At 39.4% G+C, this 15,944-nt stretch overlaps 1 non-coding gene across 1 annotated transcript; it reads right to left on the bottom strand.

Moving 5' to 3' along the window:
- Positions 1-735: 735 nt before the first annotated feature.
- On the bottom strand, positions 736-818 carry LOC125533265 (small nucleolar RNA SNORD24). The gene has a single exon (XR_015612457.1). It is a non-coding gene; the product is annotated as a small nucleolar RNA SNORD24 (small nucleolar RNA).
- Between the last annotated feature and the right edge of the window lie 15,126 nt (positions 819-15,944).

Raw genomic sequence — 15,944 nt, 5'->3', positions numbered from 1 at the left:
TTTACAGCGTATGATCTTTTACTTTTTGCTATTTTATTTTCCACCGTTTTACATTTGTCCCAAATATCATAATATCATACACTGGTCCCACACGTCAAAAATTTCAAATGTGCTCAAATTATTTTGATAAGTGGGTCGCATGAGTCATGTTTTCATTGCACACATTTTCAAATCACATACATAATTACTATTTCCTATGAAACAGGAATTGTAATTCTGAAACATACATGAAATTCACAGAGAGAAGATACATTAAATCACATACATAATTACTATTTCATTCACAAACAGAGAGAAGATACATTAAATTCCCAGATAACCCATCTATTATTACATAACTTGCTATATAAGAATGTCTTGGAGCTTCTTTGAACATCTTTCGTCTTGAATTTACTCAAAATATCTGCCAACAAGAAAACAGAACAGCAAGGATAGGGTGAATAACAATAACAACAACAACAGGGGGTGCTATTTAGTAGTAAGATCAAGTCTGAAATGTAAGAATGCTTTGTTGTAATTGATAACTAAAATCTACAACAGCTCAAAGTGGCAGTAGCTAAAACACAATCTCAGAAAAAGCATATAATTGATGTGACATAACAAACTAGACAACCAAGAAATTGATGTGACATAGCTAGTTTCCAGCAATATCCAACGACAAATTGATGTCACATATATGTATCTATCATGCAAACAGCGGATGTATTGTACTGATAACATTAGACTAGAAATAAGAGCCTCAGAGATCTTGGTGGTTAAGATCATCAAGTGGGATAAACCCATTAAGAGTAGCAAATATTTTGCTAACATCACAGGCTCTGTTTGGCATGCAGAAAATTAATCAGTTGAAGCAGAGGCGATGTTTGGCATCACTGAATTTTATAGTTCCAAAACAGACAGACAGAGTCAGGAATCGGCAGCAAAGCAAGTATACGTATATAGGAATCTCTACTTGGACCCTAGAGTAAGAAGCACGGCTAGAAGAGCCCAAGAATTAATTAATCATGTGTTATTCTTTAACTGGAATGTATGTGCATCATCAACAGAGAGGTGTGAGCTCTGGACTTAATTGGTTGTGAGAATGGACTGGACTGTTCCAAATACGTGCATCATCATCAGTTCTGTGAAGCAAATCTACATATCATATTTCTAGAATGGGCGCACCCAGTTGCTCACAAGTAGATTCAAACCCAACTTGTAATGCAATGATGTTTCTTGTACAGTATTACTATAGTTACCTAAATTGCCATGGGAATACTGACAGCAGAAACAGGGGAACGAGAAGTAAGTTAAATTAGAGCTAGCAGTTCCAAACAATCACTAAAAATAGCAGCAAAAGCAGACACAGATGCCCGACAGAGACATTCCCATAGGCAAAGCAAGCACCTTAAGCCCTCTCGCCACAGATCCTCGAAGAGACCCACCAGGTAGGCCTCTGCAGCCTCCTGAAGGGCCAGCATCGCATGGCTATGGAAGCGGAGGTCAGTCTGCACAGACAGAACAGGATGGTGCTTTTAGTTTACTTGATTCATCATACTATAAGAGTTGACACAACAGGAGCATCACAATGTAGTGCACAAGTTGATTGATCACCTTGAAGTCCTAGGCAATCTCCCTAACAAGCCTCTGGAATGGAAGCTTCCTGATGAGCAGCTCCGTGCTCTTCTGGTACTTGCGGATCTCACTGCAAAGTCAAGCACAAAGTTTACTCATTTGAGAATACTTCAAAACAAAACTATAACACATGCTAGAATAGGTTGGAAGATTTTACACACCAAAGAGCAACAGTTCCAGGGCGGTAACGGTGAGGCTTCTTCACTCCTCCAGTTCTGGGAGCAGACTTACGGGCAGCTTGTCAAAAAGCAAAGTAGAGCACATGGTCAAATTAACAATAATACCATGATAGTCCATATACATCAGTAGGATATCTGGTCATAAGCTGGCAATGAAGGTTGAGGTTCAAATTATACCCAGTTCAATTTACCTAAACCATAAATAAAGACATGGCATAGGTAAACTATCAATATTGCAGTCACAAACCTTGGTGGCTAGCTGCTTCCTAGGAGCCTTTCCTCCAGTGGACTTACGAGCAGTCTGCTTAGTACGAGCCATGAGCAAAACCTTGGTTTACCTGAAGCAAAAACAGAACATAGTCAATTCTATAAATTGAATATCACAATAACACAACTATAGTCTTCTCATAACCAGTAAATTGTGCCTGGCACCTTGTTGCTAGCAAATCCATTCAATAACTATAGAGTCCCAACAATCATCAGCCTAGAATACGTACCAAATTTTTGTACATCAAAAACTAACAACGTCATACAACACAGCTATACACCCCTTCAGATAGAAAGCAGTGTATTTCTAACTAAAACTTTTCATTCAAAAGATCAGACCCAAGATAGAATTCCACTTTAGATGAAAGTCCTGATCTACCTTTAGCATAGTTTGTTCACTCGAAAGACACATATAAAGATGACACACTAAAAAACTGCAGCCTAGTACTTTTTTTAACACTAAAGAAAACAAGGCTACCATGATCACCTAATTTTGCAAACAGAAGCAAGAAAAGAAATAGCAGTCCACTGATAAAAATATGCTTCCTAGTTATCACATGTAATGGTTGAACATCAACTTCACATAGTTATGTGCACATGATTTTAGTAATTAGCTAACTGGCAAGTTGATACAATTCAGATACAATAAATGTGAATGTGCATGTACTCAATGTGCATGTACTAAGAAGCCAAGAACACTGAAGAATTTACTGATTGAACAAGCAATGGTCATTTCATCCCAAACCTCTCAGCTTCACACAACTAAATCAATGTCCCGGGAAGGAATCACCAGAAATTTTACCACATACAGTACAAGAACAATGAAGTAGCATACTGAACAGCAGAGCAGGTAGCGGGGGAGGAGAGGGGGGCTGAGGAGGGGCCGCTTGCCTTGGCGACGTAGTCCATCAAGGCAAATTTGAAGGCGATGCCGAGGCAGCCAAAGAGGACGAAGACGTTGGAGCAGGCACGCGAGAAGTCCCCCGCCGCCATCGCGGGCTGCTGCTGTGGCTTGGCGACGGTCGCGAGCTGCTCGAACGACGCACCGATCCGCCGCAGCGGCTTGTCCGCCTCGTTGGACCCCATCGGCATCGGTGGTGCTTAGCGCCGCCGCGGTGGTGCCCACGGCGCCGAGGATCTCGCGGTTTCTCAGGGACTGGCTCGCCGCCTCCAACGCCGCCAGGGCCGACACTACCATCGGGTCGCCAGGGCCGTAGCCACGCGGTCGACGGGCGCCACGCGGATGCAGTTGCGGATCTGGGCACCGACGGCACGGACCCCCTCCGCCAAGGGCACCCTACCGCCGGCCGCCATGGAGGGGTTGGCCATCGAGGAGGAAGGGGTCTCAGGCTAGGGTTTCGGCTGGAAGTGGGGAGTGTCTCTCGGCTCGGCATGGAGGAGGCCGGGATTGGGGGAGAATCGGTTGGGTCAATCCAGAGATCCAGAGAGGAGGAGAGGAGGAGGAGTCGTGGGTTGGAGGGTTGGAGGGGATCGATCCATATGAATCTCGCCAGACAAAGGGCGCCGGAGGTGGTGCGGATTGGAGGGGATCGATCCATATGGATCTCGCCGGACAGAGGGCGCCGGAGGTGGCGGCGGCCAGGGAGGAGTGGAGCGCTAGGGTTCGAGAGAGAGAGAGAGGCGAGTGGGCACGAGGGGTTGGGTGCAGTTGGGTGCGTGGGAGGGAGTGCGGGTTGTGGGTTGGGCGACGTGGGTGAGACAGGCGGGCCGTTGGATCCAGGAGCATCTGATAGTGATTAGGCACGATCCGCGTGAGATGCTCCTAGACCAATCAGAACGCAGTATACCAGTACTACATTTTTTGACTATCTAAATTGGTCGTAATCAACTAAAAGTAAGGTGCTAAATCATATTGGCTATTTTATGATCTGAAAAATAAAAATAAAATATCTTCTCATGTTTCATCAAATTTGACCTTAGTTTTCAGGAATAATGACAAATCGAAATAAGACAAATATCTTTTAAAAGAGTTAGGAGAAATTAGTTTTTTTAAATCATTTTCCATTTTTAAAGTGTCCAAAATGAGTTTTTTTGTGAAGGACATACTATATATTTGTTGCAAAATTATACCAAATCAATTTTCTAAAATACTAGGCCATATTTAATGCACAATTGACCAAATGGTTGGGTGTCAAAAGTTTTGATCCATCTCTGGTGAAAAAGACAAATTCCCGCCAATTCAGTTGGAAGCGGGTCAAATTTGAACTGCAGTTGCCTCATAGTTTGCTATTTATTTTTTTCCAAAAATCATTTCTAGGTACATAAATATCTATTTAATCAGAGAAACACCAAAAAAATTCCAAGATTCAACAACTAGCTAGGAACGGTCAAGCCCGCCGTTTTGACCGCATTTTGAAACTGGCATAAAAAATTCAAAAAAAATCAAAAAATTGGAAAACCTTCGCATTGTGTCATTATATGTGACCAAGTTTTCAGGAAAAATAATAAACTTGTAATACGGTAATTATTTTAAAAAAGTGTTCTCAGAAATGAGCTATCATGTGTGAAGATTGATGTATTTCAATCCAAACGATCAATCTTATGGCCACATTCATGGCATAGTTTGTTCAAATGATCTCATATTGTGCACAAGGGTGCATCTTGGAATTCCAAACAATGTTTCCAAAGGGAGTTTTCATTTTCTTTGCACGGAAAATTCCTTTTACATTTTTCGAGTGCCCGAAATGAGGTTTTTTTGTGAAGGACCTACCATATATTTGTTGCAAAATTGTACCAAATCATTTTTATAAAATACTAGGACATATTTAATGCACAATTGACAAAATGGTTGGGTGTCAAAAGTTTTGATCCACCTCTGGTGAAAAAGACAAATTCCCGCCGATTCAGTTGGAAACGGGTCAAATTTGAACTGTAGCTGCCTCATAGTTTGCTCTTTATTTTTTCCAAAAAATCATTTCTAGGTACATAAGTATCTATTTAATCAGAGAAACACCAAAAAAAATTCCAATATTCAACCACTAGCTAGGAACGGTCAAGCCCGCCGTTTTGACGGCATTTTTGAAACGGGCATAAAAAATTCAAAAAAAAATCAAAAAAATTGGAAAACCTTCGCATTTGTGTCATTATATGTGAACAAGTTTCCAGGAAAAATAATAAAATTGTAATACAGTAATTATTTTAAAAAAGTGTTCTCAGAAATGAGCTATCATGTGTGAAGATTCATGTATTTCAACCCAAATGATCAATCTTATGGCCACATTCATGGCATAGTTTGTTCAAATGATCTCATATTGTGCACAAGGGTGCATCTTGGAATTCCAAACAATGTTTCAAAAGGGAGTTTTCATTTTCTTTGCACGGAAAATTTATTTTCCATTTTTCGAGTGCCCGAAATGAGGTTTTTTTGTGAAGGACCTACCATATATTTGTTGCAAAATTGTACCAAATCATTTTTATAAAATACTAGGACATATTTAATGCACAATTGACAAAATGGTTGGGTGTCAAAAGTTTTGATCCACCTCTGGTGAAAAAGACAAATTCCCGCCGATTTAGCTGGAAGCGGGTCAAATTTGAACTGCAGCTGCCTCATAGTTTAATTTTTATTTTTTCCAAAAATCATTTCTAGGTACATAAGTATCTATTTAATCAGAGAAACACCAAAAAAATTCCAATATTCAACCACTAGCTAGGAACGGTCAAGCCCGCCGTTTTGACCGCATTTTGAAACGGGCATAAAAAATTCAAAAAAAATCAAAAAATTGGAAAACCTTCGCATTTGTGTCATTATATGTGAACAAGTTTTCAGGAAAAATATTAAAATTGTAATAGAGTAATTATTTTAAAAAAGTGTTCTCAGAAATGAGCTATCAAGTGTGAAGATTCATGGCTTTCAAGCCAAATGATCAATCTTATGGCCACATTCATGGCATAGTTTGTTCAAATGATCTCATATTGTGCACAAGGGTGCATATTGAAATGGAAAACAATTTTGCCTAAGGAAGTTTTCATTTTCTTTGGACGAAAAAACCATTTTCCATTTTCCGAGTGCCTGAAATGAGTTTTTTTGTGAAGGACCTACCATATATTTGTTGCAAAATTGGACCTAATCAATTTTATAAAATACTAGGACATATTTAATGCACAATTGACAAAATGGTTGGGTGTCAAAATTTTTGATCGACCTCTGGTGAAAAAGACAAATTCCCGCCGATTCAGCAGGAAGCGGGTCAAATTTGAACTGCACCTGCCTCATAGTTTGCTATTTATTTTTTTCCAAAAATCATTTCTAGTTACATAAGTACCTATTTAATCATAAATACATGGTTTGGTGGCGATACGTCGAGGTTTGGGCGGTGGCCGAGGCCCCCAACTCTAGAGCGCGTAAACTCGCATGCCCGCCGTGAGGTCACCGCGTGGCCGTGGCGTTGCCATGTGTTCTGGGCGGCCTAGGCATGTCTAGTGGGTTGGGCACTCCCCAGGTAGGTGCTAGGAAGAAAATCACAACATAAGATTCTCACGAGGAGACCGATCGATGCTCAAACATGAATAAGCAGCCAAGTGTTTGATTAGCGGTACGGGAAATGCACATGGCCAATGGGCGTGAGTTTTGGCTGAGAATGATCATCTACTAAGGAGAATGTATTCACAAATTTTCAGCTCAAAAGGAGGATCCTTGGTGGTACTTGCTTTGCAAAGTACCACACTAGACAAAAATATGAATGTTGAAGCTGGGCTCAAAATAATGAATGGATTGAGCTGAAATTTGGTGGAGGATGGTTATTTGGGCATAGGAAAGCATTGTAGAAAATTGATATCATTTTGACATGCCAAAGTAGTACTTCCTTCACAATGCTCTTCTATGGACAAAAACTTGGGAAAACTAGTGAGAGAGATTGGATGAATGACATGAGCTAAAAATTGGTGTAGGTAAGTTACATAGGTATGGTCATGCGCTGGTAAATTTTCAGATCATTTGGGTAAGCCTAGCTAGTACTTACTTCACAAAGCTTCTCTCGAGGTAGAAATTTGGAAATTTCCTGAGAAAGATTTACTAGGAAAATTGAGCTGAATATTATCATGTGGCAATGATTTGGGTATGGAAGAGTGCCCGAAAAGTTTGAGGGTAATAGGAGGGGTCTATATAACACTTGCTTTGCAACGTGCCAATTTGGCCATAAAATATAAATTGAACCTGGGCTCACATAGATGATTTGACTGAGCTGCAATTTGGAGGAGGGTGATAATTTGGACATATGAAGGAACTGTATAAATTTCATGTCATTTAGAGATATAAAAAAGGTACTTCCTTCACAATGCTTCTAGGTGGACAAAAACTTTGGAAATTTGCCGAGGAAGATTTGCTAGGCAAATGGAGCTGAATTTTGTCATGCGGTTATGATTTGGATAGGAAAGAGTGCCCAAAAATTCCGAGGGTAATCAAGAATATATAAATAGCACTTCCTTCATAAAGTGTTGTTGTGAACATAATAGGAAAATGAATATTGTTGAATTAGTTTTGAACTAGGCAAGGAAGGATTTTTACATATTTGATGAAGATATGCCCCAAAGAATTTATGAGATTTTTTTGGGAATTTTGGGAATGATAGAAATATAGGTTGCTTCACAACCTAGGGCAAAAACTGCCACATGGACATGACACATAGGCAAAATTGATGAGATGGCTCCTAGTCATCACAACCCACCACAATCTACAAGGCTATGACCATCTATATTGGTCATTAACAACTAGAAATAAGGCAGCGGACTAGCACTGTTTGCTTTGTGACCATTTCGTGTAAGGAAATTACGACCTTTTTGACCAAAATGGTCGCAATGGTTTAGGGTTTGGAGCCCCCTGAATAGCTTTTGACCAATTGGTCTAAAATGGTCATAAATTTATGACCAATTCTTCGAGGGTCACTGACAGAAGGTCATAAGTTGACATATTTCTTGTAGTGAATGTCAACAATAATAGTTCATGCAAACCCACATCCAGTTAGCCATATATATCAGGATCTTTCCAACACATTGTGCTTTCCAAAGGATAAAATGTAAAAAGGAAAGGTGAATATCACCATGACTCTTATATAAGGTAGAAGATAAAGGTAAAAGATAGGCCTTTCGCAAAGGGAAGCAGAGGTTGTCATGCGCTTTTTATGGTTGGATGCAAAAAATCTTAATGCAAAAGAACTTCACTTTATATTGCCACTTGTGATATGGACCTTTGTTATGCAGTCCGTCGCTTTTATTTCTTCCACATCACAAGATCGTATAAAGCTTATTTTCTCCACATTAATAAGTCATACATATTTAGAGAGCAATTTTTATTGCATGCACCGATGACAACTTACTTGAAGGATCTTATTCAATCCATAGGTAGGTATGGTGGACTCTCATGGCAAAACTGGGTTTAAGGATATTTGGAAGCACAAGTAGTATTTCTACTTGGTGCAAAGAGCTTGGCTAGCATGAGAGGGAAAGGCAAGCTCAACATGTTGGATGATCCATGACAATATAATTTATCTCAGATGTAAGAAAACATAACCCATTACGTTGTCTTCCTTGTCCAACGTCAACTCTTTAGCATATCATACTTTAATGAGTGCTCACAATCATAAAAGATGTCCAAGATAGTATTTTTATATGTGAAGACCTCTCTTTCTTTATTACTTCCTATTAATTGCAACGATGACCAAAACTATGTTTGTCAACTCTCAACAACTTTTATTCATCATTATATGTGAGCTCATTACTCTCCATAGGATCCATATGATCTCTTTATTTCTTTTTTTATTTCTTCTCTTTTATTTTATTCCCTCTAGATCATAGTAAGATAATCAAGCCCTTGACTCAACACTAATCTTTATTATATATAGCTCACGGACTCAATTACATAGAAGGATCATAAAGCAAAACTCACAACTAGATCGTACTAAAACTTTATTCTACTAGATCAAGATATTATCAAAAGGATCGAACTAAGAAAAACGGTAAAGATAAAAGTGACGGTGATACGATACCGGGGCACTCCCCCAAGCTTGGCAGTTGCCAAGGGGAGTGCCCATACCCATGTGATTATGTCTCCTTCCTCGGAGGTGGTGATGAAGGAGTTGTTGATGATGTAGGCTTGTCGTCCATCTTCCAAGGCATAGGCTCACCATCATAGAAGGATCATCGGGTCTCCGGAATCCTCAAATCTGCAGCCAAACTCATCCTCTTGAATCTATATTCATACTCACAGTTTTGGTTTTGCCGGTCATAGATCTGGGCTTGGAGGCGCTTGATTTTCTCGTGAAGCTTGAAGGTGGCCTCCCCAATGTCCTTGGCGTCCAACTTGTGGTTGTTGGTGAACTCCGTGATCATTATGTGATTGGAGTCGAGTCCACGCTCCACCATCTCCTGACACTTGAAAACTTGTTGCTCCATCACCTCGGGCCTTGTCTCCACGCTTCAGGTCCTCCTTGGTCCCTCCACATCGCGGATGTGCAACAACCCCTCACGCATCTCAATGGTTTGAGGGTGTTGCAGCACCTCCGCGAGGTAGGGGTTGATGACCTTCTCGAAGAACTTGTCCTTGGGGGCACTTGAAGACGCCATGGCGATCTAGATCTGTCCGAAAAACAGCTCGAAACAAAGACAAGAGATATTTGCGTGATACGGTGGTCAAGACCTTCAAGAGATTATATAATGAATTTTTACTGACCAAAAGAAATATCGTGCAAGAAAACGGAGTCCGGAGAGCACACGAGGTGCCCACGAGGCAGGGGGTGCGCCCAGGGGGGCAGGGCGCGCCCTCCACCCTAGTGGAAGCCTCATGTCCTTTCCGGTCTGCTTCTTATTTTCCTATTTTCTTAAATATTCCAAAACGGAGAAAAATTGCCATTAGAACTGTTTTGGAGTCGGTTTACTTACCGTACCACGTACCTATTCCTTTTCGGAGTCTGAAACGTTCTGGAAAGTGTATCTTATGTATTCCTCCGGGGTTACGGTTTCAATAATATTAGTTTCAACATTTATAGGATTACCTGAGATATAATGTTTGATTCTTTGACCGTTCACCACCTTCGGATCTGTGCCTTCGAAGTTGTTGATTTTTATGGCACCGGGACGATAGACCTCCTCGATAACGTAAGTACCTTCCCATTTAAAGAGAAGCTTGCTTGCAAAAAATCTTAAATGAGAGTTGTATAGCAATACATAATCACCTACACTAAACTCACGCTTTTGTATCCTTTTGTCATGCCATCTTTTAGCTTTTTCTTTAAACAGTTTGGCATTTTCATAGGTCTGGGTTCTCCATTCATCAAGTGAGCTAATGTCAAATAACCTCTTCTCACCGGCAAGTTTGAAATCATAATTGAGCTCTTTAATAGCCCAATATGCCTTATGTTCTAGTTTAAGAGGTAAGTGACATGCTTTTCCATAAACCATTTTATACGGAGACATACCCATAGGATTTTTATATGCAGTTCTATAAGCCCATAATGCATCATCAAGTTTCTTGGACCAATTCTTTCTAGATCTATTAACAGTCTTTTGCAAAATTAATTTGATCTCTCTATTACTCAATTCTACTTGACCACTAGACTGTGGGTGATATGGAGATGCAATTCTATGATTAACATCATACTTAGCAAGCATTTTACGAAAGGCACCATGAATAAAATGTGAACCACCATTAGTCATTAAATATCTAGGGACTCCAAACCTTGGAAAAATAACTTCTTTAAGCATCTTAATAGAGGTGTTATGATCAGAACTACTAGTTGGAATAGCTTCTACCCACTTAGTAACGTAATCAACAGCAACTAAAATATGTGTATAACCATTAGAGGCAGGAAAAGGTCCCATATAATCAAAGCCCCAAGCATCAAACGGTTCAATAACGAGTGAATAGTTCATAGGCATTTCTTGACGTCTACTAATATTACCAATTCTTTGACATTCATCACAAGATAAGACAAACTTACGGGCATCCTTGAAGAGAGTAGGCCAATAAAAACCGTATTGCAATACCTTATGTGAAGTTCTATCTCCAGCATGGTGTCCTCCATAAGCTTCGGAGTGACACTTTCATAGGATCTGCTCCTGTTCATGCTCAGGTACACAACGTCTAATAACACCATCTACTCCTTCTTTATAAAGATGTGGGTCATCCCAAAAGTAACGCCTTAAATCATAGAAGAACTTTTTCTTTTGCTGGTATGAATTTAGCAACAATATAATTAGCATAATCAGCATACCATGGAGCAGTACGAGAAGCATTTATGACATTTAATTGTTCATCAGGAAAGCTATCATCAATAGGTAGTGGATCATCAAGAACATTCTCTAACCTAGACAAGTTGTCTGCAACGGGGTTCTCAGCTCCCTTTCTATCAATGATATGCAAATCAAATTCTTTTAGCAGGAGAACCCATCTAATAAGTCTAGGTTTAGCATCTTTCTTTTCCATAAGGTATTTAATAGCATCATGATCAGTGTGAATAGTTACTTTAGAATCAACAATATAAGGTCTGAACTTATCACAAGGAAATACAACTGCTAAAAATTCTTTTTCAGTAGTAGCATAATTTCTTTGAGCACTGTCTAGAGGTTTACTAGCATAATGAATAACATTCAGTTTCTTATCAACTCTTTGTCCTAGAACAACACCAACAACATAATCACTAGCATCACACATAATTGCAAAAGGTAAGTTCCGATCAGGTGGTTGAACAATAGGTGCAGAAATCAAAACTTTCTTAAGTACTTCGAATGCTTCTACACAATCATCATCAAAGACAAAAGGAATATATTTTTTTAATAGATTAGTGAGAGGCCGAGAAATTTTAGAGAAGTCCTTAATGAACCTCCTATAAAAACCGGCATGACCAAGGAAACTTCTTATACCTTTAGTGTCCTTGGGACACGACATCTTTTCAATAGCATCAACTTTAGCCTTGTCAACTTCAATACCTCTTTCAGAAATTTTATGCCCCAAGACAATACCTTCATTAACCATAAAGTGGCACTTCTCCCAATTCAAAACGAGATTAGCTTCTTCACATCTCTGCAAAACTCGATCATGGTTGCTCAAGCAATCATCAAAAGAGGATCCACAAATGGAGAAATCATCCATGAAAACCTCACAAATCTTTTCACAAAAGTCAGAGAATATAGCCATCATGCATCTTTGAAAGGCAACAGCTGCATTACATAAACCAAAAGGCATATGTCTATAAGCAAAAGTACTGAAAGGGCAAGTAAAAGTGGTCTTTGCTTGATCATCAGCTGACATAGGTATTTGAGAGAAGCCAGAGTAACCATCTAGAAAGCAAAAATGTGTATGTTTGGATAATCTTTCTAGCATTTGATCAATGAAAGGCAAAGGGTAATGATCCTTTTTAGTAGCTTTATTTAGTTTGCGGAAATAAATTACCATCCTATAACCTATAATAATTCTTTGCATAATCAATTCATCTTTATCATTAAGAACAATGGTAATACCTCCCTTCTTAGGGACACAATGGACATGACTTACCCACTGACTATCAGCAACGGGATAAATTATACCTGCCTCATGGAGCTTTAATATTTCCTTTCTTACCACTTCTTTCATCTTGGGATTTAGCCGTTGTTGGTGATCAATAACTGGTTTGGCGTCTTTCTCCAAATTTATTTTTTGTTGACATAGAGTGGGACTAGTGCCCTTAAGATCATCAAGAGTATATCCAATAGCAGCACGGTGCTTCTTCAGAGTTTTCAATAGTTTCTCTTCTTCATGCTTTGAAAGGTTAGCACTAATAATAACATGATATATCTTCTTTCATCAAGATAAGCATATTTAAGAGTATCAGGCAACAGTTTAAGCTCAAACACGATCACCCTTGGGTGGAGGAGGATCCCCTAGGATTTCAACAGGCAAGTTGTGTTTCAGAATAGGTCCCTGTTTAAAGAATACTTCATCTATTTCCCTTCTTTCATTCATAAACATATCATTTTCATGGTCTAGCAAATATTGTTCTAAAAGATCAGTAGGAGGCACGGTAATAGAAGTAGGACCAATAATTTCATCTTTACTAGGCAATTCCTCATCATGGGGTTGTCTAAGAAACTTAGCAAAATTAAACTCATGAGACATATCCCCTAAACCAACAAAAACAATATCCTTATTGCAGTCTATCTTAGCATTAACAGTATTCAAGAAGGGTCTACCAAATATAATGGGAAAAAGCTATCTTGTGGGGAACCAAGAATAAGAAAATCAGCAGGATATTTAACCTTCCCACACAAGACTTCAACATCTCTAACAATCCCAATTGGTGAAATAGTATCTATATTGGCAAGCTTAATTGTAACATCGATATCTTCTATCTCAGCAGGTGCAATATCATGCATAATTTCTTTGTATAAGGAATGAGGTATTGCACTAGCACTAGCACCCATATCACATAGGCCATGATAACAATGATCTCCTATTTTAACAGAAATAACAGGCATGCCTACAACAGGTCTATGTTTATTTTTAGTATCAGGTCTAGCAATTTTAGCAGTCTCATCACAGAAGTAAATAACATGCCCATCAATATTATCAGCCAAGAGATCCTTAGCTATAGCAATATTAGGTTCAATTTTAATTTGCTCAGGGGGTTTGTGTGTCCTAATATTACTTTTGTTGACTACAGTTGAAGCTCTAGCATGATCCTTTATTCTAACAGGGAAAGGTGGTTTCTCAACATAAGCTGTAGGAACAATAGGATCATTATAAGTGATAGTCTTTTCTTCAACTTTAACAGGTGCAACTACTTTTACTTCAATGGGAGGATTATATTTAAACCACTTCTCCTTAGGGAGATCAACATGAGTAGCAAATGATTCACAAAAAGAAGCTACTATCTCAGAGTCAAGTCCATATTTAGTGCTAAATTCATGGAAAGCATCGATATCCATAAAAGATGTAACACAATCAAACTTAGGTGTTATTCTTGACTCCTTACCTTTGTCGAGATCCCAATCTTTAGAGTTGGGTTTAATTCTTTCCAATAAATCCCATTGGAATTCAATAGTCTTCATCATAAAAGATCCAGTACAAGAAGTATCGAGGATGGAGCGATTACTCAGAGAAAGTCGAGCATAATTTTTTTGAATAATCATTTCTCTTGAGAGCTCTTGATTGGGGCATGAATATAACATTGACTTAAGCCTCCCCCAAGCTTGAGCGATGCTTTCTCCTTCGCGAGGCCAAAAATTATATATATAATTACGATCACGATGAACAAGATGCATAGGATAAAACTTCTGGTGAAATTCCAATTTCAATCGCTTATAGTCCCATGATCCCATATCATCACATAGCCTATACCATGTCAATGCATCTCCCTTCAAAGATAAAGGGAAGACCTTCTTCTTGATAACATCCTCGGGCATACCTGCAAGCTTAAATAATCCACAAACTTCATCCACATAGATTAAGTGTAAATCGGGATGCAATGTTCCATCTCCTGCAAAAGGATTATCTAGCAGTTTCTCTACCATACCCGAAGGAATTTCGAAGTAAACATTTTCAGAAGGTTCAGTAGGTTGAGGGGTAGCTAATTGTGGTTCTGGACGAGGTGAAGATACCCTGAACAAACCCCTCAAAGGATTATGTTCCATAGTAACAAGTGACAGTAAATTTCAGCACACTATATAAATTTTTCCTTACCAAATTCCACCTACCAAAGGCACTTCACTCCCCGGCAACGGCGCCAGAAAAGAGTCTTGATGACCCACAAGTATAGGGCATATATGATAGTCCTTTCGATAAGTAAGAGTGTCGAACCCAACGAGGAGCAGAAGGAAATGATAAGTGGTTTTCAGCAAGGTATTCTCTGCAAGCACTGAAATTATCAGTAATAGATAGTTTTGTGATAAGATAGTTGGTAACGAGTAACACTAATAAAAGTAAATAAGGTGCAGCAAGATGGCCCAATCCTTTTTGTAGCAAAGGACAAGCCTAGACAAACTGTTATATGAAGGAAAGCGCTCCCGAGGACACATGGGAATTATCGTCAAGCTAGTTTTCATCATGATCATATGATTCGCGTTCGGTACTTTGATAATTTGATATGTGGGTGGACTAGTGCTTGGGTACTATCCTTACTTGGACAAGTATCCCACTTATGATTAACCCCTATTGCAAGCATCCACAACTACAAGAGAAGTATTAAGGTAAACCTAACCATACACTACTAGGGAAAAGCCTATACACAGAATCTTATCAGCAGCGCGCTTTAAAATAAGGCGCTGCTGCTAATTAGCAGTAGCGAGCTCAAGAATAACTTGCTGCTGAAATAAATATAGCAGTAGCGCGCCAGCTCAAAGACGCGCTACTGCTATTATTCCCACAAGGCCGCCGCGAGGCTAGCTATAGCAGCAACGCATTATAACGACGGGCGCTACTGCTACATAGCATAGTAGCAGCGCATTTCGCCAATAAGCGCTACTGCTAAGTTTACTACAAAAATTTAGTCCCACCTCGCTCCGGGAAGAGAGTTTCTACCACCTTAAATATGTTACTTCTCAAACTTTGACAAGCACTTGGTCTTCATTGAACTCTATGTGTAGAATTTGTGGCTGCAATATGAGTCTTCACCTGTTCCTAAACCGGTGAGGACTCATATTGACAAATCAGATTGTACACAAAAAGATCATTGATGATCAATGTATTTTTGATACATTGAACTAAGTCTATTTTTACATGCTGATACATAGCAGTAGCGCTTCTTTGTGAAAGGCGCTGCTGCTAGGTAGTTTAGCAGTAGCGTCTTTCTCTATAGCGCGCTACTGCTAAGCCATTCCATCTCCCACCCCCATCTCCTCTATACGATCCACTCACAGTCACACACTCACTGGATCCCTCCCAATCCCCCGCGCCGG

The sequence above is a fragment of the Triticum urartu genome, chromosome 7A, assembly GCF_056163025.1.
Source record: "Triticum urartu cultivar PI428250 chromosome 7A, HENAU_Tu73, whole genome shotgun sequence".
Lineage (NCBI taxonomy): Eukaryota > Viridiplantae > Streptophyta > Magnoliopsida > Poales > Poaceae > Triticum > Triticum urartu.
This window is presented reverse-complemented; position numbering and strand designations above follow the sequence as displayed.